This window comes from Lissotriton helveticus, chromosome 1_1, assembly GCF_964261635.1.
Source record: "Lissotriton helveticus chromosome 1_1, aLisHel1.1, whole genome shotgun sequence".
NCBI classification, from domain to species: Eukaryota; Metazoa; Chordata; class Amphibia; order Caudata; family Salamandridae; genus Lissotriton; species Lissotriton helveticus.
Genome location: NC_136057.1, coordinates 1,773,569,134 through 1,773,595,535, shown reverse-complemented (window position 1 = coordinate 1,773,595,535; position 26,402 = coordinate 1,773,569,134). Strand labels below are relative to the sequence as shown.

General features: G+C 44.6%; 1 protein-coding gene across 1 annotated transcript in view; it reads right to left on the bottom strand.

Moving 5' to 3' along the window:
• GRIN2B (glutamate ionotropic receptor NMDA type subunit 2B) overlaps positions 1–26,402 on the bottom strand; it is a 493,334-nt gene that overhangs the window by 91,627 nt on the left and 375,305 nt on the right. The gene's annotated exons all lie outside the window — the stretch shown is intronic.

Genomic DNA, 26,402 nt, shown 5'->3' with positions numbered 1-26,402 from the left:
GACAAAAGGAAGAAAGCAAATAAATATATGCACTCATAATAAAGCGCTGTAAGAAAAAAGTAGTTCCCTGTATGTGAACAGTGGAAGGATACAATCATTCCAACTGAAAGGATAGTTATGAGGAGATTCTCCATGGAGGGACAAGCACAAGAACAGGACGGAAAGCCATAAAAAACAAGCCAACGAGAGTGACAATAAAACAACCATTGAAAAGGAATGGGCTGGCCATAAGTCCAGGGTAAGTTTTGGTATGGTCCACAGGACTCTTTCGCAAACAGACAGCTAAAAACTGTGGGGGCAGATTTACAAGCCCCTTGTGTGACTTTTGCACTGCTGTTGCATCACTTTTGTGACGCAGCCGCAGCACAAATATTGCGGCTCATTTACAACGTGACGCATATAGGGAGATGCGTCACATTGTAAAGCCCTGTGTCACATTATAGCTGTGTCAGGTATAATGCATGCAGGGTGGGCATTCCCACGCAAAAAGCCATGTAGAACTGACGCAGTGAAATCTACAAGATTTCACTGCATCACTCTACTCCTTCACTGCATCAAAATCCCTACGCCTGCTCAGACGAGACATATGGAATGACACAGGCCTTTTTGAATGGGACTCACCCAGCTATTGTGGCGCATTGCTGGAGTTGCGCCACTTTCATGGGCAACTCCAGCAATGCATCACTTTTGCAACAGGTGCGTCAGAATTTCTGACGCATCTGTTAATCATGGCGCCATTGATCACTGTATTGTAAATACAGTGCATCCATAGCTGCGCAAGTACATTTGGCGCTGACTCAAGGAAACTGACACATTTGTGCAGTTGCGTCAGTTCCTTGTAAATCTGCCCCTGTTTGTGTGTGGGATCTAAAAACAAAGGTGCTGTCTTTATTAATCGCGAGGCAGCTAACACTGATAATTCCACTATATGGCACCATCTGGACTGTTCCCATGAGGCACAGGGTCAAGACTGATTTGCATATAGCTGTGTCTGAACTGGGGTGGCGAACTGAGCTAAAGAACGATGATGGATTCAACCCAGATCTGTGATTGGGGTGAGTGTCTGAAAAATATCAGTGCTCCGTCCATCATCTCCTTGGTTTGCTTTGTTCACCCTAAGTTGGCAGGGAATGCCCAAACATGAGTCCCTTGCTCACTTTGCCACTGGTTTCAAGCCAACCATTGCCGATGAGGGCTGTTAGCCCGAAATTGGTCCCAGGATGCTAGTTTCCGGTCCAGGGAAGAAATGGCTTGGCAGTTCGGGCTACACTGTTCCCATGAGGCACAGGGTCAAGACTTATTTGCATATAATTGTGTCTGAACTGGGATGGCGAAGTGAGCTAAAGAACGATGATGGATTCAACCCAGATCTGTGACAGGGGGTGAGTGTCTGGAAAGTTCCAGTGTTCCGTCCATCATCTCCTTGTGTTTGGCCAACCGGTGATCAGCAATGTTTTCTTTTAACCTACAGGACATATTTTTAAACTTTGAAACAAGGTCTCCTCCTAATAGCGGCCCCTCTTCAATGTGATGGCCTACCCCTGCAAGAACTTCTGATGAGCCTGACTGAAAGTAAGTTGACAAAAGTGCAGCTAAACAGCTTCAGAAATGTGCTGGGGGGGGGGGCGCTAAACGCTGGCAGATGCTTACCCTACCTCTGCTTCATTCGCTCTATTCAAAAGCCCAACAGACCCTCCCTCTGGTGCTGAGCATAACATCCATTAGCTCATGTGCACATCCATTAAGCAATTCAATCATTCAATGATTCACTGCATACCTTGTGCATACATGCAATTTCCCATTATTTATTTGCTAACAGATTAATTCATAAACTTGTTAATGTATGCAAATATTCATTCATTACCTAACTTTTCATACATGCATTCTCTGTTTAGTTTGATCAAGTATTCCCCATCTCATTCACTCTCTTCTGTATTCCATTATGTACAAACTCACCTTTTCATTGTTTCTTTCATGTATGCATTACCTCTTTCATTCAACGATTCATTTATACATTCATCAATAGTTTTTTTTAGTTACTCATTATTTATTTCAATCATTTGCTCACTAGTCTAATTTATTCACAAAAATGTTTATTTACTGAATCATTGATTCACTATCTCAGTAATGTTTATATTCACATTGCCTGTCAAATAATTGACTGCCGGAGGCATACATTCATTCACTAATTCAGTTTTACACGTATTCACGATGCCATACATTATTTCACTATCTTAGACAAACATCCGCTTCGTTTCTCAATCACACAATAGTTCACAGTCTTAGTCATACAATCATAGACTTATATACTATCCAAAACTTTCATCTACATTTATTTACTGCCTCAGGCCCATATACATCTACTATCAGTTATATATGTATTCAATGTCTAATTCACACATTTACATTTATTTCCGGCTTCGAGCACACATGTAGTCAGTATCTTAGTCATGTACATTTATTCACAATCTCAGTCATAGGTTTACATGTATTTACTGTCTAAATCAATGATTTACACTCATTGACAATCACAATCTAACATTTACTATCTTGGTCGTATATTTTATTCACTATCTCGATCAGACATTTCCATGTATTCCCTATTTCTTTTAAACGTGTATTTAACTGTCTCAGCCATGTATTAATACACTAGATCAGTCATACAATTATTTGCATGAATTCATTATGTGAGGACAACATTTATTCACTGTCTCAATCACACCTCTGAATTCATTCACTATTTCAGTTATAGTCATAGTTGTGTTTATTCACTATATTAGTCATATGTTTTACTTTTATCCACTAAGTCAGTCATACATTTTTTCACTATCTCACTATCATTCACGTTCTTAACCATATATTTAAATGTATTCACTATCTCAAGAATAAATGTTTTCAGCATCCATTATTTTACTATCTCATTCACAAACGTACCTGTATTCGTCAGCTCAGTCATGTATTTATTCACTTTCTCCGTCATAAATGTACATTTGCTCACTATCGCGGTTATACTTTTATTCGAAGTCCCAGTCAAACATTTACATGTATTCACTAGTTCATTCACACTTTTTCGCTGTGTCAGGCATACGGGTTCAGTGTCTCAAACATTCATCGACACACTTACGTTTATTGCCTAACGCATGCTTTTATTTTTAAGCCGTGCGTGTGCGCGCGTGTGTTTACACACATTGGATATTCACAGAGGCATCCATTTGTCTTTTCCCTCGTTCACGTGTGTATTTACGCATCCAAGTCTTTTTACACTAACTCATTACTTCACCTGTTCACCATTTTGGCAGGATTACAATGACTACTTCCACGGCAGCGCATCATCCTGATTGGGTCCCCGGTGATCTTGTTTTCGCGCGAGCGCGCACGCGATGACCTCACAGCTGTGGCCCTCACGGCACACAGATGGCGCACGTCTGCCAAAAACCATCTCTGGGAAACGGGGCAGAACGAGCCCAACAGCCGGTGCCTAACGAGGTCGGTGGCGCCTGCCACTTTTCATTTTGGGGGCCGGCCGACTTGCCCTGGTATGACGAAGTCGCGGTTTCATCTCGTTACCGACCAGCGCCCTGGAACGGACTGGGCGGGTTTGTCAGGTCCATACTTGCTCCTGTGATCTTCAGTCTGTCCATGGCGATGATGGATGTAAGGCTGGCATCTCCACCTGCTGAAAAGGGGTCTTCAACGAAGAAAAGGAGGAAGGCCCTCTCCTTCCAGGCCTCAGTCTCTGGTACAATCTGTGTGTCTTTTGCTTTCTCACCCTGGGTGCGCCGGGTATGTCCAGAGCTGGGTTCCAGGCTCAATGCAATTGGATTAAAGCTAGCCTGGCTGATTAGGGGCGATGCCCTGAAAGCGGTCCTCGGAAGCTTGTTTCCGGTCTAGGTAGGACTTGGTTTGGCAGTTCGGTAGGGACTGTTCCCATGAGACACAGGGTCAAGGCTGATTTCATATGGCTGGGTCTAAACTGGGGTGACATGGTGAGCAAAAGAACAATGGATTTAAACTTGATCTATTGACTAGGGGTGAATGTTTCATTTGCTCTGCATTCCGTCCATCATCTGTGTGTCTTTTACAATCTCCCCGCCACCACAATCCTGATGTTCTAGAAGGATCTTACAATCTTCCCCTTTCCTTCTCTATCCTTTCTCGTTTGTAGCAGGAGTTAGGGAGGGGTTTCTTCAATGAATGTCATGCTCTGGTTGCCACCTGTTGTTTGTAAGGTGCATCTGTATTGCCATGCTGTGGTATGCCACCTGTTGTAATGTGCATCATTGCCATTGTGTTAAAGGGCGCAAAGTTTGAAGTTCATTCCGTGCTCAGCGTCACCACATTGTGTCATCCGAGGCACATTTTGTTTCATCCATCAATCCCTCACTATAAAATGGAAGCTCTGAAAATCGGCTAATTCAAGTTAAAAGGGAAACATAAAAAATTGGATCTTTAAATGTACAATTCGCCTGCGCATTCCAAGCGCATTGGTGGATTGTCTTGGAATATGTCACTGCAACGGGTGGTGTTAGGCTGCCCTACACTCATCCCACACCTTGTAGACACTGAGCCGACCCGCTAAACCCAACCAAGCTCCCAGAGGCCTCCCTTTCCCCCTCGCACCAGTTCTTCTCTGGACCAGAAGTACCTACATTTCGGCATGTAGAGCCAGGGACGGATTGGGACATCGGGCAGTCAGGCAGTGGCTGAAGGGCCGGTGTTTCAGTGCCCTCTGTGGGCCGTTTATTTTTCTTCCCCAGTCCACAGAGGGCACTGGACCGGGATAGCAAAGCAGCCTTGCTGGGGAGCCATGATCATCTGTGGCCTCTCCCTGACACCCTGCTTTGCCAGACTATTGCCCTGATGGTGGCCTGGGGATCAGGTGATTGGGAGAATCTGCCTCCCTGTGGGCCAGGCCATTAAGCCATTCTCACTTCGCACCCCCTAGGGCCCATGCAGCTCAGAAATGGTGTTCAAAATGGTATTTTACACCTTGCCCACAGCCCTTCTTATTCAGGGTACGGTGGGCGGGGAAGGGTGGGTTTATGCTGGGGCCTCGCTGTGTGGGCCAGGTGATGTTATGGACTTGGTTCATCTTCACCTCAACCTCATCCCCCTACCCCCCCCCATCACCCCCCCCCCCCCCCCCGGCGCTATGGACGGCCCAGCAGCTGTGTTTTATGTTGCATTATCCCCTACCAGGCCATTGTCCTGAGGCAGTGGAGGGCTAGGGAGGGCTTGGCAGTTATGTTGCTCAGATATTGGAGGGCTGGGGAGGGGTAGACTAATTAAGTAAACTGAGGGGCCTATCTGTTGTTCTATTGCTCAGGGTGTAGGCCACTGATACCTTGGCCCCATTTCCCTCACAAGAACAGTATCCTCCCACGTTCATGCCTTGCTTGGGCATAGGTATATGTGGCCGGAAGGTCAGAGTTCCAGAAATGTGGATCAGGTTCCAGTCCGAGCGCCTGTTGTCAACCAACATCCTGTGATTCTGGGCAAATCACTTAATTTCCCAGGCCCTTAAATAAAAAATCTGATCTTGGGGACTGTAATTGGTGCTCATGAATAGCGCTCAAATAGCCTTGGGCTGAATTCACACTATATAAAACTGCCAAAGGGAAGAACAACAATAAAAAACCAGCATTGACAATGCCAATAGGTCTTGCATTTGCAAGAGTTAGAGCCATGGCGCTGTAAATGACAATGTGTTTTACCTATGTGTTGTGGAGTGGAGGTATGTAGTGTGTAGTGGAATTATGTGGTTTGGAATGGAATTGTTAGTTGTGGAATCGTGTGGCGTAGAATTATGTAGCATGGTGTGCAGTGGAATAATGTGGATAGTAATTAAGTGGAGTGTACTGGAATTATGTAGAGTGAAATTTTGTGTCATGGAGTGTAATTATATGGAATGATATTTTGTGTTGTGTAGTGGTAACTTGTGCAGTTTAATTATATGGTGCATTGTTGACGTTTGTGGCATGATGTGGTATTGTGGTGTGGGTTGGATGTATGTGGTGTGTTGTGTAAATGTGTTGTTGAGTTGAATTATGTGGTGTGTTGCTGAATTGTTTGGAATGATAATGTGTGGAGTGGACTGTGTTTTGCGCAGAACTGTGTAGCGTTGAGTGAAATGATACTGCTTAGAAATATGTGGTATGATGTGGAGTGTATTTATGTGTATTGTTGCTATGTGGCATCAAAGAAACTCAAAAGCCACATTGCTTTTCAGATACCAGCAAAGCAGTTGTAAACATGAGAAAACATAAATAAGACTGAGGGCTGCCTTTCATCCTACAGAAAAGTATGCTTAATGAACAGTGGCAGCTCCTCCACTAAGGCGGAGGAGAGTCGCCCCACTGCTGCAAAGCAGTGAAAGAAAGAAAAAATGCAATGATAATAACTCAAGGGTGTTATCATTGTATTTGTTCATGCTGCTGCACAGGTTTGATGGGTGGGCAGGCTGCTCTGCTCTCAGAGTAGGGAAGGAGATGTTTGCCAACTCCAAGCTTGCAATGACTGTTTTGCCAGCCCTCTGGGGTCGTCCACCACAGTAATGTACACTTCGCATGTTCTCCATGCAGGTTGCATTACAGCTTGCGTGGAGAACAAGCATGGGACCCCATTCCCTGGCTGAGCGCTGATCCACAGTGGTCAGACCAATCACAACACTGCATTGCAGTGTTGTGATGGGCTTAGGGGAGTGGGCTGGCTGCCTCCTGTTCCGGCCCTGTAAAGGAGAGACTGAGACGACGTGCGGGAGAGTGGCGAAAAGGTAAGTTTTTTTCACTTTTATTTTGTTTTATATCACATGGTCACTCCCGATCCGCGCCGACCGCTACTGTTACGATTCAAAAAGGGGGGTGGTGATGGACAGAGTATCTGAATTAAGCAGAACACTCCTACCCAGTCAAAAGATCAGGGCTTGATCCATCACCGTTTTTTAGCTCACTGCACCATCCCAGTTCAGAACCTGGCTACTTGCAAATTAGTCTGACCCTGGCCCAGTGCATCATGGGAACAGGGCAGACCAAACTACCAAGCCAATTCTTCACTGGAAAGGAAACAAGCTTCCGGGGACCGGTTTCTGGCATTACAGCCGTCTTCGGCCCGGCTTGCTTGAATCCTGATGGTGCAGTGAGCAAGGGACTCACATCTGAGCATACCCTTCCACACTTGTGGTGGCTAAAACGATTCAAAAAGGGGGGTGGTGATGGACAGAGTATCTGAATTAAGCAGAACACTCCTACCCAGTCAAAAGATCAGGGCTTGATCCATCACCGTTTTTTAGCTCACTGCACCATCCCAGTTCAGAACCTGGCTACATGCAAATTAGTCTGACCCTGGCCCAGTGCATCATGGGAACAGGGCAGACCAAACTACCAAGCCAATTCTTCACTGGAAAGGAAACAAGCTTCCGGGGACCGGTTTCTGGCATTACAGCCGTCTTCGGCCCGGCTTGCTTGAATCCTGATGGTGCAGTGAGCAAGGGACTCACATATGAGCATACCCTTCCACACTTGTGGTGGCTAAAACGATTCAAAAAGGGGGGTGGTGATGGACAGAGTATCTGAATTAAGCAGAACACTCCTACCCAGTCAAAAGATCAGGGCTTGATCCATCAACGTTTTTTAGCTCACTGCACCATCCCAGTTCAGAACCTGGCTACATGCAAATTAGTCTGACCCTGGCCCAGTGCATCATGGGAACAGGGCAGACCAAACTACCAAGCCAATTCTTCACTGGAAAGGAAACAAGCTTCCGGGGACCAGTTTCTGGCATTACAGCCGTCTTCGGCCCGGCTTGCTTGAATCCTGATGGTGCAGTGAGCAAGGGACTCACATCTGAGCATACCCTTCCACACTTGTGGTGGCTAAAACGATTCAAAAAGGGGGGTGGTGATGGACAGAGTATCTGAATTAAGGAGAACACTCCTACCCAGTCAAAAGATCAGGGCTTGATCCATCACCGTTTTTTAGCTCACTGCACCATCCCAGTTCAGAACCTGGCTACATGCAAATTAGTCTGACCCTGGCCCAGTGCATCATGGGAACAGGGCAGACCAAACTACCAAGCCAATTCTTCACTGGAAAGGAAACAAGCTTCCGGGGACCGGTTTCTGGCATTACAGCCGTCTTCGGCCCGGCTTGCTTGAATCCTGATGGTGCAGTGAGCAAGGGACTCACATCTGAGCATACCCTTCCACACTTGTGGTGGCTAAAACGATTCAAAAAGGGGGGTGGTGATGGACAGAGTATCTGAATTAAGCAGAACACTCCTACCCAGTCAAAAGATCAGGGCTTGATCCATCACCGTTTTTTAGCTCACTGCACCATCCCAGTTCAGAACCTGGCTACATGCAAATTAGTCTGACCCTGGCCCAGTGCATCATGGGAACAGGGCAGACCAAACTACCAAGCCAATTCTTCACTGGAAAGGAAACAAGCTTCCGGGGACCGGTTTCTGGCATTACAGCCGTCTTCGGCCCGGCTTGCTTGAATCCTGATGGTGCAGTGAGCAAGGGACTCACATCTGAGCATACCCTTCCACACTTGTGGCGGCTAAAACGATTCAAAAAGGGGGGTGGTGATGGACAGAGTATCTGAATTAAGCAGAACACTCCTACCCAGTCAAAAGATCAGGGCTTGATCCATCACCGTTTTTTAGCTCACTGCACCATCCCAGTTCAGAACCTGGCTACATGCAAATTAGTCTGACCCTGGCCCAGTGCATCATGGGAACAGGGCAGACCAAACTACCAAGCCAATTCTTCACTGGAAAGGAAACAAGCTTCCGGGGACCGGTTTCTGGCATTACAGCCGTCTTCGGCCCGGCTTGCTTGAATCCTGATGGTGCAGTGAGCAAGGGACTCACATCTGAGCATACCCTTCCACACTTGTGGTGGCTAAAACGATTCAAAAAGGGGGGTGGTGATGGACAGAGTATCTGAATTAAGCAGAACACTCCTACCCAGTCAAAAGATCAGGGCTTGATCCATCACCGTTTTTTAGCTCACTGCACCATCCCAGTTCAGAACCTGGCTACATGCAAATTAGTCTGACCCTGGCCCAGTGCAACATGGGAATAATTTTGTCCACCCTAAGCGTGGAAGGGTATACTCAGACATGAGTCCCTTGCTCATTGCACCATCAGGATTCAAGCAAGCCGGGCCGAAGACGGCTGTAATGCCAGAAACCGGTCACCGGAAGCTTGTTTCCTTCCCAGTGTAAGAATTGGCTTTTGTAGTTTGGTTTGCCCTGTTCCCATCATGCACTGGGACAGGAACAGACTAATTTGCATACAGCCGGGTTCTGAAACTGGGATGGTGCAATGAGCTAAAAAACGGTGTTGGATCTAGCCCTGATCTCTTGACTGGGTGAGAGTATTCTGCTTAATTCAGAGACTCTGTCCCTCACCACCCCTTGTTGTAAATAATTTTGTCCACCCTAAGCGTGGAAGGGTATACTCAGACATGAGTCCCTTGCTCATTGCACCATCAGGATTCAAGCAAGCCGGGCCGAAGACGGCTGTAATGCCAGAAACCGGTCCCCGGAAGCTTGTTTCCTTCCGAGTGTAAGAATTGGCTTTTGTAGTTTGGTTTGCCCTGTTCCCATCATGCACTGGGACAGGAACAGACTAATTTGCATACAGCCGGGTTCTGAAACTGGGATGGTGCAATGAGCTAAAAAACGGTGTTGGATCTAGCCCTGATCTCTTGACTGGGTGAGAGTATTCTGCTTAATTCAGAGACTCTGTCCCTCACCACCCCTTGTTGTAAATAATTTTGTCCACCCTAAGCGTGGAAGGGTATACTCAGACATGAGTCCCTTGCTCATTGCACCATCAGGATTCAAGCAAGCCGGGCCGAAGACGGCTGTAATGCCAGAAACCGGTCCCCGGAAGCTTGTTTCCTTCCCAGTGTAAGAATTGGCTTTTGTAGTTTGGTTTGCCCTGTTCCCATCATGCACTGGGACAGGAACAGACTAATTTGCATACAGCCGGGTTCTGAAACTGGGATGGTGCAATGAGCTAAAAAACGGTGTTGGATCTAGCCCTGATCTCTTGACTGGGTGAGAGTATTCTGCTTAATTCAGAGACTCTGTCCCTCACCACTCCTTGTTGTAAATGACCGCTACTGTTAGTGAACATATTGTACATTGTATTTATATAGCGCTTACTACCCCTGACGACGAGTTGAAATGCTTTGTTATGGGTTTCAAGCTACTCCGGAACCCAAGATTAGAGGTTAATAATATATTAGTAATCTTTTTTTCTTTGTGCATTAGTTGCACATCTTTGCTGTTGTATTGTACAGCGCTGATGTCTGCTCATCCAGACTTATACCAGCAATATCAAAGATGTGCACATCAAGACTGGAGACACTGCTGTACCATCCTGCAAAATCTGCATGTACAAAGGGTGTTTCTGGGAGCTGCAATACACTTTAATATTGCGGGGGTACAGAGGCGCCATCCACGTGCACCCCAGGAGAGCACAATTCTGGGCTGCAGTGCTGTGTGTATGGATAGCATGAAGGGATATGTACTAGGAAAGTAGTAGCATTTTGCACCGGTGCCATTTCATCCAGATGGGAAGGATGAAAATTTAAGCGGACTCCAGGTTCAAACCTCCGCCAAGTGCATTTAACCCACTTAGCAATTGTCTGACGTGAGAAAGCGGAAGAGGTGAACTCGTGGAATAAAAAGTAAATAAATAACCTGTAAATAAAAAGAAATTAAATTCCATGTAGTTCGAAACACTTTTTTTAAGGTTCAGCAGTTGTTGGCAATTGTGGCCCACAGTAGGTGCTTCAGATTTGGTGCTAAAGCATGTGTCATACATATGGAGGACATGTGAAGACTTGTGAGGGATTGTTAATCAGCTGGAATATTTAAACATATATCACTAGTTGTCTGCGGGTCACTTGAACCATGACTCTCAGAACTGAGGGTGTTTATTGCTTCTTCTGAATCTTGCATTCCATTTGATACATATTGGAAAAGTGAAGAAGGTTCACTTTGCAGGTTTGCAAATGTTTTTCTATGACCATAAAGTATTACATATATCTCTTACACTTATTATCTACCTAACTCTGGGTCTTTCTATAGTTATGTACCCTTTGTTCTGGCTACGCGATCTTTCCATATGTACCTTATGTCTTTCCCCATCACACCCAGGCCCGAACTGGCCATTGCGGGCACCGGGCAATCCCCCGGTGCGCCGCACGGGTGGGGGCCGTTTTTGTTACAGGGCCGTTTTTGCAGCATAGCTGCAAAATCGGCCCTGTACCAAAATCGGCCGAAAACCGGCCCCGTCAAAGAGCTCGGCGGCACTCCCAACCCCCCCCCCCGAGTGGGGAGGGGGGGCCGGCCGAGCACTTTGCCGGGGCCGGTTTTGTTTCCCAGTCCGGCCCTGATCACACCTATCACTACCTAATTTCTACTTCACCTATCTCAATATACTGTCTCTTAACCTCTCTGTTCACCTCCTCTTTCCTCCCAGCTCCCAGTTGGTACTGCCCAGCAGAACTGGGGATCACATTCTAGCTCGAATAGTGCACACAAAGAAAGAGGGGAGGCAGGACAATATGGCAAAAGGTACTTCCGTTCAGGGAAAACTGCAAAATATGTGAGGGAGCTAGATTTAATTTATATTGAATGTTTTGCTAAATGTTTTTATGGCTGATATGCAAAATGTATTTCTTTACTGTTTGTCATTCGATGTTTTATTCTCCAAGGTAGAGGTTCAGAGCTACTCTTACTCTTACTTTTGTTATTACATGTTCTATTCCCAGAGATTCCAGTCTTATCCTTTCCCCTTGACTTTGTACTAGATATCTGATTTATGTGATTATCAGAGTCAAGGACATAGCTGGTTGGGAAAGAGCATTTAACTACATTGTGCAGGGCGTTAGGACTGCAAGTAAATATTCAGTTTTAGAACTGCAGTGCTCCTAGTCTTAACAAATGTTACTGACTCTATAAGCTTTAAAATACTTAATTTACCAAACATTTCTTTTCTATTGAGACCTCTGAGAGTAACCAAATGGTATTTCATGAAAGTGCACGCCCCTGCAAAAGTGGGCAACATTTTTTTGCAGTGCCCGGGCCAAATTGTGATCCCAAGCCGACCTTGCGTAGAGCCTAGAAGCAACAATATATGCACATCGCTCTATAACAACTTAGTTTACTTCTACAGGGCACTGACAAGCGCTATCAACTTTAGCAATGTTTTTGCGCATTTTCAATGCTCCTGGACATTTATAAAGGAATGTATGCAGTATTAAAGGACCCCGAACATGTGAAAAAGGTTTGTGTACTATTTTTGAATGCTGTAAACTTTAAAAATACTCAACACTTCTTCCACTGTTAAAGAACGAGATGCAGCTTTTCACGATTTCTGTGCAATATTACAAAATGAGGCACACCATTAAATTATTTCTCAACACCATTGAAAGATGCCATGCGCATTTAAATGATGTCTGTGCCCCACTTAAATAACGAAATGCACTTTGAAAGGCTTTCTGAACACTATTAAATAATAATTAAGATTTTCAAATAACTTTTTTCACAATTCTATAACCCCTTCCACACTCATGACGAGCTGGGCTCGTCATGCAGTAGCCTGCTCACACGCTCATGACGAGCCCAGCTCGTCATGTATAATGGGTTTTTGCATATTCCAGCACAGGGCTGGAACTCATCGAGCATCGATGTGGTTAATGAGGTGCACTTTTAAATAATTTATCTGCGCTATTACAAATGATGAATACTTTCAAGTTATTTCTGTGCACTACTGAAGAATTCCACCTGACTTTAGAATTATTACTTTGTACTGTTAGGGAATGTTGAAGATTGGGGTGCACTGCTGAAGAATGGGATGCATGTTTTAGTTATTTCTGTGCACTGTTAAGGAATATCTTTATTGGAATAAGATGCACTTCAATAATTTGTCTGCACTACTATATCCTTAGAGCCTGCCAGCGAGCTCTGCCGGACAGTAAAGGCCCGCTCCAGAGTTCGGCAAGGGCCTTTAACAAGGCAGCGGGCCCTTAATGGCCGTTAGAGTCTGCTACGGAGGGCTCTAAGGCTATATTAGAACATTCTGCCCTCTATGGGTGCAATGTTCTAATATAAGATGAAATGCTCTCTTAAATGATTTCTTTGTGGTATCATAGAATGCAGCACACTATTAAATGATTGATACATGTACGTAATGTTATGCACTTAAAAATAATTAATGTGCTCTGATTAAATATGTCTGTGCAATATTAAAGAAAACTGGACAGTTTGGAATGTTCAGCACATTATAATATTTTCTGTGCAGGATAATGATTGCTTTAAAATATTGCTGGGGGCTTATAAAGATTTCTGCACATTGTTAAAGAAAGCTCGGCCCTTTAACTTGGCCTCTGTACATTGTTTAAAAATGTTGAACATTGTTTAAGATTGCTGCACAATTTTGTCAGACCCATTCCACGGGCAACAGTGTCGACTGGGGCTGCTGGACCCAAACCTTGGTGGTTGAGGTTGTTTGCCAACGGTGTCCTCTGGTCCTACTGTGGCTCTGCAAATTGGGCCTATTACAACCCCTTTTGCACTTCAGGATGAGCAGTCCCGGTTTCTTAGGGAGGTATTGTGGGGGTCAAGAGACAAGAATTCAATGCCCAGACTAGTGCTGTATTTAGTAAATGTACTTTAATTAAGGAAAACATTAATCTCTGCCACTTATAATTGTTTGAGTTCGCAATCAGTCCTTCTAAGTTGCCCACCACTCCACCTCAGACCGGAATCAGTCGTATGAAACGAGCCATGGTACTGCTCCAGTGGGAACAGCCTAGTTCAAACTGCCAGGCCAGATCTTCTTTGAAAAGGAACACAAGCAACCCCAGATTAATTTTGCCTATTTGGGCCTCTTCAGTCCTGTGACACAGTTAGCATGTATCATACATGTGGGCGTATTTGTGGCACTTACGGTGTTGCATTGAGAAAAATAAAAAAGTGCTGGGTGGAATCCGTGAATTAATTTCAGCTACAGGTAATCACTCAGTCTGGAACCCAGTCCATTGTTTCTTTGCCCACCTAACACCAAACATGGTGGTTGAGTTTGTGTGACACTAGTGTCCTGCGGTCTGTCTACTATGGCTCTGCAGACTGGGCAAAGTTTACCTCTTTCTGCACTTAACTCTCAAGGTAGTGAGGGGAGAAGCCACAGAGATTTCTGGGACGTTGTGTGGGGACAGCAGTAGCTCAGAACTAGAAAATCAACCAACAGACACAAAACTTCAATGTCCAGCCCAGTGCGGGATTTAGTCAAATCAATTACTTTAGGTATACAACAGAAGGAAAAACGACACAGTCCATTTTCAATCAAGAATACAGGGTTAAATCTCTGATTGGTTGCTTCAGGCGGCACTAAACCTACCGGCTTGAGAGTCATCTTCCCACCAGACTGTTATCTAGGCACTAGAGCCCCAAGTATCTTATGATAAGGGCACACATTAGGCACAGTGGCAGGCTTTCCCAGTCACCCTTATGGGGTTCAGAAGCACAAATCAGTCATTCAATATTACCCTTGGTTTACTTCAAGTATAAAGTCTCAAGTATGTTAACTCATATTGCTTCAAGCATGTCTCAACCTGTGTGCACTGGTAGTGGTGAAAGCCTTTGGATGCCTTTGCGATGATCCACAATGGTCGGGCAGCGAGGTGGGTCCAGCCCAGGCTTGCTGTAACCACTCCCTCATGTCAACGTCACTTGGTGGATGCAGTTTGGGTACGATGATGTGACCCAGTCTCACCAGCATAGGTGGCCTCTTCAGTTGGTGAGGTTAACCGCTGTTACATGCAGGTACTGCCTCCTAGGCAGTTGAGGATCACAGCGGCGATGTGCAGGTACGGCTCCTGGGCAGATCAGGCTCACAGCACAGAGGTGCACTTGAGGCCGATCAGGCTTAGTGCGGCAGAGTGCAGCTCGATCAGGTTCATGGTGACAAGGTTGTGTGGCAGCAGCACGGAGTATTGGCTACAGTAGACCGTGGAAATGGCCCTGCCTGGTTGATACAATCATTAGGGCAATCCTCAAATAGAAATAGCACATAGAGATCTTGGTGCCCCTCACAATGCAGGTCTTCCCTGGCTTCATTTTCTAATAGTGTCAGATTTTCTGGGTGCTCCACACACCGGTAACAGTTTGGGTGTCTCTGCCTTGACAGACTTTGCTCTTGCAGGGCCAGGTACAGGTCTTTCCTTTCTCAGCAGGCAGGCTTCTAGGCACTAGACAGATCCTCAATTCCTCCTGTTGAAAGGTTAGAATTCAAGTAATGTCTCTAAACCAGACAGCCTTCTCTTAAGTACTCTACGGAGCATGTCCTTCCTTTTTTAAAAAGAACTTGATACTGGAGCAAAGGGGGGAGGTTTGTGTCCTGCATTTATACACATTTTCTCTGAAGGGCATGCAAACTCCCTGTCTCGAACTTCAGAACCATTTGGGGTGATTCTCTTTCAAGTGTCTCTTTCCAGCTTCACTCCAAACACAGCCTTTGTGTAAAGTTATGCTTCTCACTGCAGGTAGCACTAAGGCTGTCTCTAAGCCCGATCATGATGGGTCAAGAGGGAAACAGGGATGGGGAAGAGATACCACAGTCCCTTACATTGAAGTAAAAAACAAACAAAAAGAAGTAGCCCTAAATATTGTACACAGAAAGCATCTACTCTAAAGAAGGGAAGTCAGAACTCCTGTTTCGTTTTTGTGGTCTCAAACCCACATATTTCTATGTGGCATGCTTCATCATTGAGTCCTCACATGGTACCTATTTCTGAACCGGGTGGGCCAGGTGGGTACAATAAAGTGTGAGATATCTGCACCTTGCTGTCATCAGACTTTCTAAAGCAGCTATCAAAGACAGACAAACGGACAAACCTGGCCTGGATATTTCTTCATCGGTAGCAAAAGAAACTGCAGGAAGATGTCCTCATATACTGTCTTGTGCCATGCTCGACCAGAACCATCTAAAAGAGTTCCCACTAATTTCAGTAGTCAGATTAACCCACCCAGAGTCCAACTACCATATCTCTAATGGACTCACTGTGCATGCGTCAGAATTCAACATGCACTCAACACACAGCCAGGGCAAGGTTCAGGAATACACATAACAGCAGAACTCAACACAAGAAGGATCAGAAGGTCACATTCTCACTGACAGATAAAAAGGAATGGTTACACTATAAACCACAAACCCTGATACGCTACCACCATGCTTTATGTATTACACCTAGCTCAGGGACAGTAGTTCTCTTCCCATTATGACCTCTCCCCAGGTCACCAAACAGGTACCGGACCTTGCAGTCTCTGCAACATGCCTAGACCTATGTGCACATGCTAGATTAGTGTTATGACAGAGCAAAAATTAAAGTAAGGATAGAAGAATCCCATACAGTCGAGCACTTTGGGCAGGGGTACACACTCTTTCACCATGCATGGGACATTCTGATCCCAATTCTTAATAAAAGGATTCTTCACACTATAAGCCCACTTTATACTGTGTAAATATGGTGCAGTAGGTGTTCCTTTTATTTACTAACTGTGGCATTCAGGTAACTTCAGAAAAATATGTGTGGCTAGTGGATGGGTGCTTATTTGTGAAGCCCTGTTATTTTGAGATTATGAAGCCCCTGTGTCTGTTTCAGAACACCGTACTGAGGCCACTACCTTCACCTCTTCCCGGTGCTGTTTGCCAATCTCTGATAACCAGGTGTGCCAGGTAGCCTGTCTTTCAAGAGAAGTTTCACAGGTGCCACTGCTGTTCCTCATTACCCACTTTACATAGAGCTGGTGTAAGAAATTGGATCATTATTTGGGGTGTGTGACTACTCATCTCAAGGAATAATCACAATCCTTGTCACGGTAAGCACTGAAAGTCACTAAAATAACCTGAGCTCAACCCCCTGGTAGCAATGGTACAGACCAGACAGCCTTAACTTAGGGCAATATGTAAAGTATTTATGCAGTGCCAAAACAGTAATAAAGTCAAAACACCAAATAATAAAAATCCCAAACTTAATAGAGTATAATTAAATAAACAATATGACATCAACATGACTATAATCCAATAAGGGAAACCAGAGATAGGAATTGTTAAATGTTTTAAGTTGAAATAGCATACAAAAACACAAAGCATCATTGATAGTCAATGATCACTGTGGTCTGGGACCTCCGCACAATTTGAGGCTGACCACAATGGAGTACGGGTCAGATACAACAACCAGGTTCATCCTTGTCACAGAATCTACCTTCTGTCCGAGTTTTTTCAGTTCCAACCACCCACTGTAGTACACTTCTGTGATCCCTAGGACATTAGTGGAGGTACTTTAAGACTTGCAGAGTATCAGGCAGAGGCTAACAGCAGGGTCCATACCAGGTCCAGTAGCCATTGGCCAGCTGGATGCTTCCAAAAAAAGGCCTCTTGCAGTTTGTTGTATCCCTGTAGCCACACGGAAGGTCAGCAAACAGGCCCTTAGAGTTCACATGTTTGTCCTGGTTACAAGAGTGAACAGGCCTAGGCCTTCAGAGCTCCTCTTGGGTTACAGATAGCAGGTCCAGTCCTCTTCTGATGTTTGGCGGGTCGAGAAATTGTTCCTATGAGCTTACCTTTGGAAGCCACATGCATGCCTGGCAGTAGCTAGTGGGTAGGGGTGTCCCGTGGCTCCCCCTAACCAATGGGCTAAAAGATTTCCATTGTAACCCTACCCATATTTGCATGCAGCGGTTCCTGTTTGCTCTACTGCAGACAGGCTCAAAATGCTATGTGTAAGGGAATTTTCAAGATGGTGAAATTCTTTGACCATGCTAAACGTTGGCTCTGAGTGCTGGGTGTGTGTGGGAAGTGTATTATGGCAAAGCTCGTGTCCTCTTACATCTAAAACTAAAATCCACGTTGGAGCAGGCATATTAACCACAACAAACCCAAAGGCAGAAGTCTGGCAGGACAAATTGAGGGTCCTTCAGACAGGCGATACACAAGAATTGCCTCTGCTCCCTGTTCTCTTGCTTTCAAGTGTGCACTAAGTGTTACATGTGGCTCAACAGACCAGTTAAGCAGAATTTGACACTGTGCTGTCAAAAGGAGGACCGCAGCTCCCACCCTGCACATTTTATTAAGCTCAGAGGAGTCATCGCTGCCCGTTCAGGTCAGTCTGTTTTATTTTGGAAAATTTGTTTATTGGTTTTTACAAGAAAACAATAAATGTATCCATTTATGCTGCCTAAAATGATATGCTTAATAGGTATTCAAATTGATTACCCCATCGTAAAATAAAGTTGGAGACTGGTAAACAACTTTTGTTCAGATTCTGACAGTAACTGGGAAAGACAAGTTACTAAGGGCTGGTGAATAGTACTGGCATACAGTTGCAATGTCATCAACAGGGGGTGAAGTGAAGAACAAGCAAAAGAGTGGGGCATGTATGGGAAGTGGCAGTGGCAGGCCAGCTCAATTGGGAGAGGAACTTGTGAACATAGGCGGCTGTGCTCATCGAACAGAGGACGGTAGGTTAGGGAAAGTGTAGACTGTGTGACAGTGGGTTCATGGGGTTGGAGGGCTCCCGAGTGGCCTCCGTCCGTGCAATTCGGGGGGAACGGGAGTTAGTGGACAAGGTTCGGGCTCCAGGTAAGATGTCTCCGTTTGTGTGGGTTCCAGGCATAAAGAGTGTGAGTGGACTGCGTGGTTCCTTGGGGGAGGTACACTCTCTACACCTTGCAGGATTTGGGTGAGAAGGGTAGCCCATTGGGGAGATATAGGTCACTTGTGCTCTCCTCTGCCCCCCCCCCCCCACTTGCGTATCTTTCCATGCCAAGCCACACTGATGGTCCCGTTGTAGACCGCCATTGGAGTGTGAGTGCACGTTTGGTAAGGAGAAGTGCCTTATGTTTCTTGCATTTAAAGATGCCTAGGGCATATGTTTCCCAAGTGTGGATATCTAGCAATTCTGTGACATCCCACAGGGTGTATTCACTGGCCGTAACTGTAGGGCCAGACAGGACCATATCATGTGGGTGAGATCTGCGTCAGGCGTGTGACATCGTGGACAGCTAATCTGAGCTCTGGGGAAGTAGTGGTGTAGCTGGGCAGGGGTTAGGTAAGCTCTGTGAAGCATAAAAAATTGTAAATTTTTGAAGCAAGAATTCCGAAACAAGCTGGGAAAATTCCAACGCTTGTTCCCATTCCTTATCGTGGAGTGCCCTCCCAAAATTGTCATCCCACTTGTGCCACAGCTCTATGAGAGGGACATCTGCGAGCTCACAAATGGCCTGGTATTGGCAAGTGATTAGGTGATAGCCCTCAACTATTGTAAGAATGACCAGCAATAGTGGATGCGTGATAGGTTTTGCCTCCATCGTGCCCAAAGGGTCCGACAGGTGGTATGAAGCTGCCTATGGACAAGGAATTGCCCTGCCGGGAGGCCGTGTTGTATAGTCAATTGTTCGAGGGTGAGGAATTTGCCATCACTATTTAGGTATACCACAGTGATCAGCTATTGCTCTGCTCAGGCTCTCAATTCCATGGAGGAATAAAAGCCTGAGAAGCAGGGGAGATTGAGCATAGGGCATGCCGGAGCATATGCAGGTGTGTCACACGTGAGGAGATGCACTCAGACCATACAGGTACGACCTACCGTCACCTGCAGTGACCAGGGGTATGAGGGTAAAACCTTAGGAAGGAGGATGCCTTACATTGTGGACGTTGGCAGGATACCCTGCTTATTGCATGCTTCTCCCATATAGTGTACAGATGTCCAGCATGACAACCACTGTAGCTGCACTGCCAGAAAGTATGTCTTGAAGCAGGGGACATTCAGTCCCCCTGACACACCGGCAGTTGCAATTTTTTTAGGGTGATGTGGCAACGTTCACTACCACAGATGAGTACACATAATAGGGAGTCCAGCTCACCAAAGAACACCTTCCTGACGGGAAGGTTCACAAAATAGGTAGAACGACTGTCTTTGCCAGCGCTATCGGGGCTAAGGGCAGTTGCTGCCAAAGCTGCACTTTCGATTTGCTGCCAGCCACAGCAATTAGAAGATTCGCCTCGTAAAGATCCAGTGGGGCATGATAAAGGCAAACCCCCAAGTAACGAATCGCTTCCCCCCACCAGCAGAGTTTCACCTCACCGAGGCATATGTCTTGTTGCCAGCTGGTTGTGGCAAAGTGGATAGATTGCCAATTCCTCCCAGTTTACCCGAAGTCCTGCTTCCCTAGGGAATTGTGGATCGGGGAAAGGTCAGATGTTATGTTCCACAGGTATAGAAGTAGATCATCTGTGAACAAGGATACAGCTTGCGTCCTGTCTGCATGGGGTATTCCTCATGCTCAGCCTTCCCTTCTCAGCCGGACGACCAGAGGCTCCATCACAAAGAGCAGCGGGGAGAGCTGGCATCCATGTCTGGTTCCCTGACCAACTGGAACAGATGAGGAGATGAGATGCCCCAGGCGGACCTGGGAGGGCTGTCTGGTGTAGAGCAGTTTGGTGTAGGTAAGCAACCTTTTCCCAGTTCACATGCGGGCCAGCCGTGAAGAGGTAGTCTCACGTCAGCATGTCAAGTGCCTTCTCAAGATCTAGTATGAGGCAGGCGGTGTGTGGGAATTGCTTCTAAACTGGATACTGCGCGTGAAAGAGGTGCCTCATATTTTGGGGTGTACTGCGGATTTTTTAAATTGCTTAAAAGATCCTAGTATATGGTAGTACATGTACCAAGGGCCTGTAAACGAAATGCTACAATTGGGCTGCAGCACTCATAGAGCCACCCACTAAAGTAGCCTTGGAAAACATGTTTCAGGATTGTCACTGCAGCCAGTAGTGCTGTTTTAAGCTGCCATTTCGACCTGGCAAATGAAACATTTTGCCAGGCTTAAACCTTCCTTTTTAATACATACAAGCCACCCCTAAGGTTGGCTCTAACAACTCATAGGGAAGGGTGCATGGTATTTAAAAAATAGGACATGTACACTTACATTTTACATGTCTTGCCAGTGAAAAACTCCCTAAAGACGCTTTTCACCATACCAAGACCATCTCTCCTAGAGACTAACACTGGGTTATCTCATTACACTTAATAAGTGATAACTTTAGTTTGAAAAATTGGCAATATTCTGCCTAAACCAAATGTGCCTTTCTACCAGTGTTCAGGGTCACATGACTGTAATGGCTCTTTTGTGGTGTAATGTGTATTCTTTCCAGACAGGAGACAAAATGACCTTGGGTGTGGAGAAGGATATTCCTGTCCTGAGCTGGGTGGCATGGGGGCTGAATTCATCCCTTGCTAAGCTTCAAAGGGTAACCTGAGCGCTGTGCCCACCTCCTTCCTGACTTCTGAGCATACCTGCTCTCTCACTGGCAAATGCAGCTGACACCTGGGCCTGCCCTTTTTATCCTAGACAGTTTGGAGCCCAACCTAGGGGAAGGGCCAGAACTTACCAGAACCAGTTTATGGGTAAACAAAGAGACAAACCCCCACACACAGGCTGGCTCTAGGTATTAAATTGGCACCCTCAGAACCTCTAATTAGAACACTCATCAACCTGTGGTAGATTTAGAAGACTGCCCTGCTGTCTGAAGAAGGAAAAATTGAACTGCTTACCTTGATTCTAAAATCCCAGAAGGGAATCCAAGAGTCAGTTGGCTAAATTCCTGTTTGAGCTACGGGGACACACAAGCTTCCAGAGGCCTTGCCTGCAACTGCTCAGCTGACCAGCACCAAATGGACTTGCCTAAGAGCTGCTAATGGCCTCTGCTATAGTGAGTCCTCACCCCCAAGTGGTGAATCCCAAGGTCCTGGACCCTTGGCTAGTGTCAGAGTATACTCCTCCTGCTTCAAATCTGCAAGAGCTGGACTCCAGTTTTTGAACCCCTTGCAGAAGCAAATGACTGTCTGCATCACCTGCCAACGCAAGCCTGCACCTCACATCATAAGCCGCTGCTGCGTCTCCTGTCAACGTAAAGATACAACAGCAATCTTCTCTTTGCTCCAACAGTGACTGCCTGCATCTCCTGCCAATTTGAAGCTCCAGTAGTGACTCTTTCTTCTTGCTGACAACGATATACTTGAGACTCCAACCAATGAGATGCTCAGACTGGGCTCCTCCCGAGGACTTGGACTGTGAGAAGGTGAACTATTCCCCCCCCGGGCGAACCTCGTCCCTGTATCCGATCCATGCACCATTGTGGTCAACCTAAACTTGTAAATGTAACCCACCTGCAGTCAGTGGGACCAGATAACAGCAGTGGCTCTTTCTCCTTCTTGCTGCTATTTTTACATGAAAGATTTAACATTTATAATTCGGGTGCTATTGATTGAATGTTTGTCAATAACAATTTTTTTATATAATATACTGGGATTTTTCTTGTGTAGTGTTTTCACTGTATTACTGTTTGTGTGCAGCATACATACTTTACACATTGCTTCTAAGTTAAGCCTGGCTACTTTAACTTGGGCCTGACTGCTTTTATGCCAAGCTACCAGAGGGTTAAGCACAGGTTTATTTAGTGACTTTTGTGGTTCACCCTTACAAGAATTGTGTTAATTACTTGAATGGGGCTCTCAGCTAATAACCCAACTACATGAAATCGGTCAGTCTTTGATTCCCCAAACAAAGATATGATTCTGCAGATTTGTCCTGTAAAACTCCCTGAACATTCACCCACCCATGACACTACATTGGAGCACTTTCGTGATCTTTTACGACTACTTTAGTGCTGGCTTTCAAGCAGTTCTTATCGCAATGGTCTGGCGATCATATTTGGTGTCTTTGTAGTTTTTTTAGAGATTTGAGACCGTTTACCATGTAGAACTGTTTTCCATGCTTCTTTCATTCCCTCACTTCCTGTATTTTATTCATCTCACTCTCTTACGTGCTAGCCTTCCTCAAACCAGGGATCGCTTTACCTTTTTTGATCAAAAGATTGTGAAGAAACTGATAAATATTCAACCAAAACCTAACTTACACTATAAACTCAATTGTTTGTTCTCACAAAGGACGAAAAGTTTACCATTAGAAACAATGATCAGATTCCCCAACAGTTAATGCTGTTCTGATTAGCAACTTTCATCACTACTGGTGACTAAGGGCCTTATGTATCAAAATTAGGAAATGCAATATCCAAATTGCAATTATTACATAATCACAAATTGGAAACCACAATTTCAAATGTATGAAATTCTTATTTTTAAAATTGCGATCCCTAATGCGTTGCAAATTGAGGAAGGTAGCTATTTGCAACCCACTAGGAATCCCAATTATCACAGAGATGGTGGCCTGCTGGGCTCAGCAGACCACCATGTCTTTGATTGCTTTTAAATAAAGCTATCTCTTTTTTTAAATGGAACCCGTTTTCCTTAAAGGAAAAGGTGATGTGTTCAGAAAGTAAAGTTTTTTTTTCCTTCTTTTGTTTGTTTAAGAAGATGCAGTGGTTCCATGGACCACTGCCTCCTCTTAAACTTTTTTTTTTACATTCACAAAGGAGAAGTGTTCCAGAGAGGACACCTTCACATTTGTGAATACATTACCACTACACTGCTGTAGATGGTTAATTATTAATGTTTTGCAACCGGAATTCAGTTGCCAACATTAATACATACCATTCCGATTTGGTATTTGGAGAGGTTGCCCCTCCAGCACCAAGACGCCTCAGCAATCGACGCTTTATAAACCTTTTACTTACTTACTGCCAAATACTGAAACAGTATTTGGTCAGAAACCAACATTTTGATCGGTAACGCGCCACTGAATTGCAGTTTGGGTTTGATAAATAGCAAAATGGTTTTATGTGGTTGCAAACGGGCCATTACATCTGGATCTAAATTCTCTTTTTGAGACCAGAGAAGGTGGAAGAGGTGTGGTTACACTAAGAATATCTTTTTGCGGCAGCAAAGTATGTGTGGTGTGCCCCCTGGGTCTACAGTGCCCACTCTCTGTTCATCAGCAATTCTCATATTTGCTTTTAGAGTACATGGCATTTCAAAAGAACACTCTTGCTCTGAACCATATTATGTTACATGTGAAACTGTGGCTAAATCTAAACTGGTTTGTTTAAAGACAAAAAAGAGAGCTTTTATTATTACTGCATTGTAACCTGAAGTAACATGGACCTCTCTATTATACCATTACCGTTGAAAATAACCAGTCCCTATACCACATGATATGAACTGTTTAGGAGTTTCATTTGGTTCATCATTGATGATGGATGTGAGATTTAAGAAGTCTCCCAGACTTACAATTCTCATCTTCAGCTCCCTAATAATTTTAGCTTTAGCCGAAGAAGGTAAAAGAGAAACTGTTTCTAGAGCTTTTGTATGGACATATACTGACAAACACATTTAAGGAAAAAATACGACACTCATTTTAAAACCTTGTAGCCACATCTCTCAGACACAGTAAAAGATAACCACTTAACCAAGAGAACACAACACCCTTAGCACATCATCACTAGTTGAATCAGACTCTGATTGATCTGCAATAGAAAGCTTGGAGAAATTTGGAAAGTGACCCCTGGACTTTGAAAGCACAACATGTCCATACAAATTGCAGAATGGGCACCATACAAGTGCCAGTAACATAACAAGATACCATGCACATGATCTTGGATGTTGCTTTTTGATAGGTCAAACAATCCCCATTTGTACTTGTATATGCTTGTTGCTTGGAAGCCTATATCGGTTTCCAATTGACAATAGTAACATCTAGAGCAGCCATTATAGCCACCACAAAATTCCATGTGAAAGGGCCTGTACCCATAAAAAATGTTGATTCCCAGTACAGCCTATGATACCTATAAGTCTTAAGTGAGCAATTGGCATCTGTTCTCCAGTCCGAACGCCTGACATTTTTCTGTGAGGCATTTTAGGATTGGAAATGGCTTGTCACATGAGTTCAAGGTCAAAAGATGCACTCTACCACACCCAAGGTGCCCAACATTGTTCCACAAGGGCCAGGTCCATGCTAAAATATAAGGATTATAATAGGCTACACAGATAATTTGCACTGTAGAGGTATGGAAAATCTAGCCCATGTGAACATAAAAAATGAAAGCATGTTAAGATCAAGTATTTGGAAAATAGTAGGAAATTAATTGGGATTCTCACATTAAAAAATAAAACCTATATTCTGAAAATCTACATTTGAATTTAAAATTGCAAAAGAAAAATAATTCTGGATAGCTAAAATATTGATATTTAAATATAAAGTCAATGGAGTTACGGGCGGGAGGATTAAATGGGAGAGGTCACGTGTGGTGTGGCGAGAGACAGGGCACCCCAGATTCCCTCGCAGCATCATCATCATACATAATAACACCCCATGATGCAGCATACATTAGCGCCTAAGAAGGCCGGATGGGCCCAATTTTCAATTACCACTATTGAGCCGCCAGGAGACAAAAAGTTCAAGCAAGCGAGAGGGTGGGTGGAGGTGGGTGGGAGGAGGGATGTTTGATCGATGCTAACGTACTCTCTCATGATGCAGATGTTTCAAAAATTGTGCGACACGTATTATGTACCACTATTGATATGGTTTTCTGCGGATGTAACTATTGTGAGATAAGAAGATATGTACGGGGCGAAAATATAAAAACCGGCTGGTATAATGTCAGTATTTTCTGTAATGTACATTTTCAGGTAATACAGCGGAGAATAAAGTTCTTTAAAAAATAAATAAATAAAATAAAGTCAATGGAGTAAAAGTACAGTCCAAACATGTTATTATTTTTTTTTTACCTGGAAAAAGAAATTCGTTTTTTAGCAAGAATTGAGCACCTCTGAGTTGCAAAAACTGTAAAATCATATCTAAGATGCAGAAATAAATTGGAGTAGAACTTTTGTTTTTTAAGGAAAAAGTCAAAAGATCTTTGCATGTTAAAATATTCAATGAAACATCCTCTCTTGTTTCCTCCTGGCTTTCCACCTCCCTTCAAAAATATTAATATTTTTTATATCGCAATTCAGTGAGAAGAAACACGTTCTTCTAACTCTAGTTGACACTGGGAATTTAAACAAATGACCCCAGAACCACGTGCATTGTGGGATCACTGATCTTTGAACACTGGCATTTGCAACTTTATAACATAAATACTATTTTGTAAACCCATAGGATGCCCACTAAAACAGTTAAATCCCCACTCTCCCTCAAAGTACTCCCAGAAAAATAATAATCTTCAGAGAGGTTTGAAACCTGGGCAACGAGTGAAATCACTAGGGGCCCCTTCCTTCCAAGGGGCTCTCCTATGAAAATTATTTTCTCTGTCTGTTTCTCATCTCTGTCTATTTTTCAAATTGAACCACTCTCTTTCGGTCTGCCTACCACTGCCACTACCTCTATGTCTGTCTCTCTTTACTGAGGGTCATTTGAAGTACG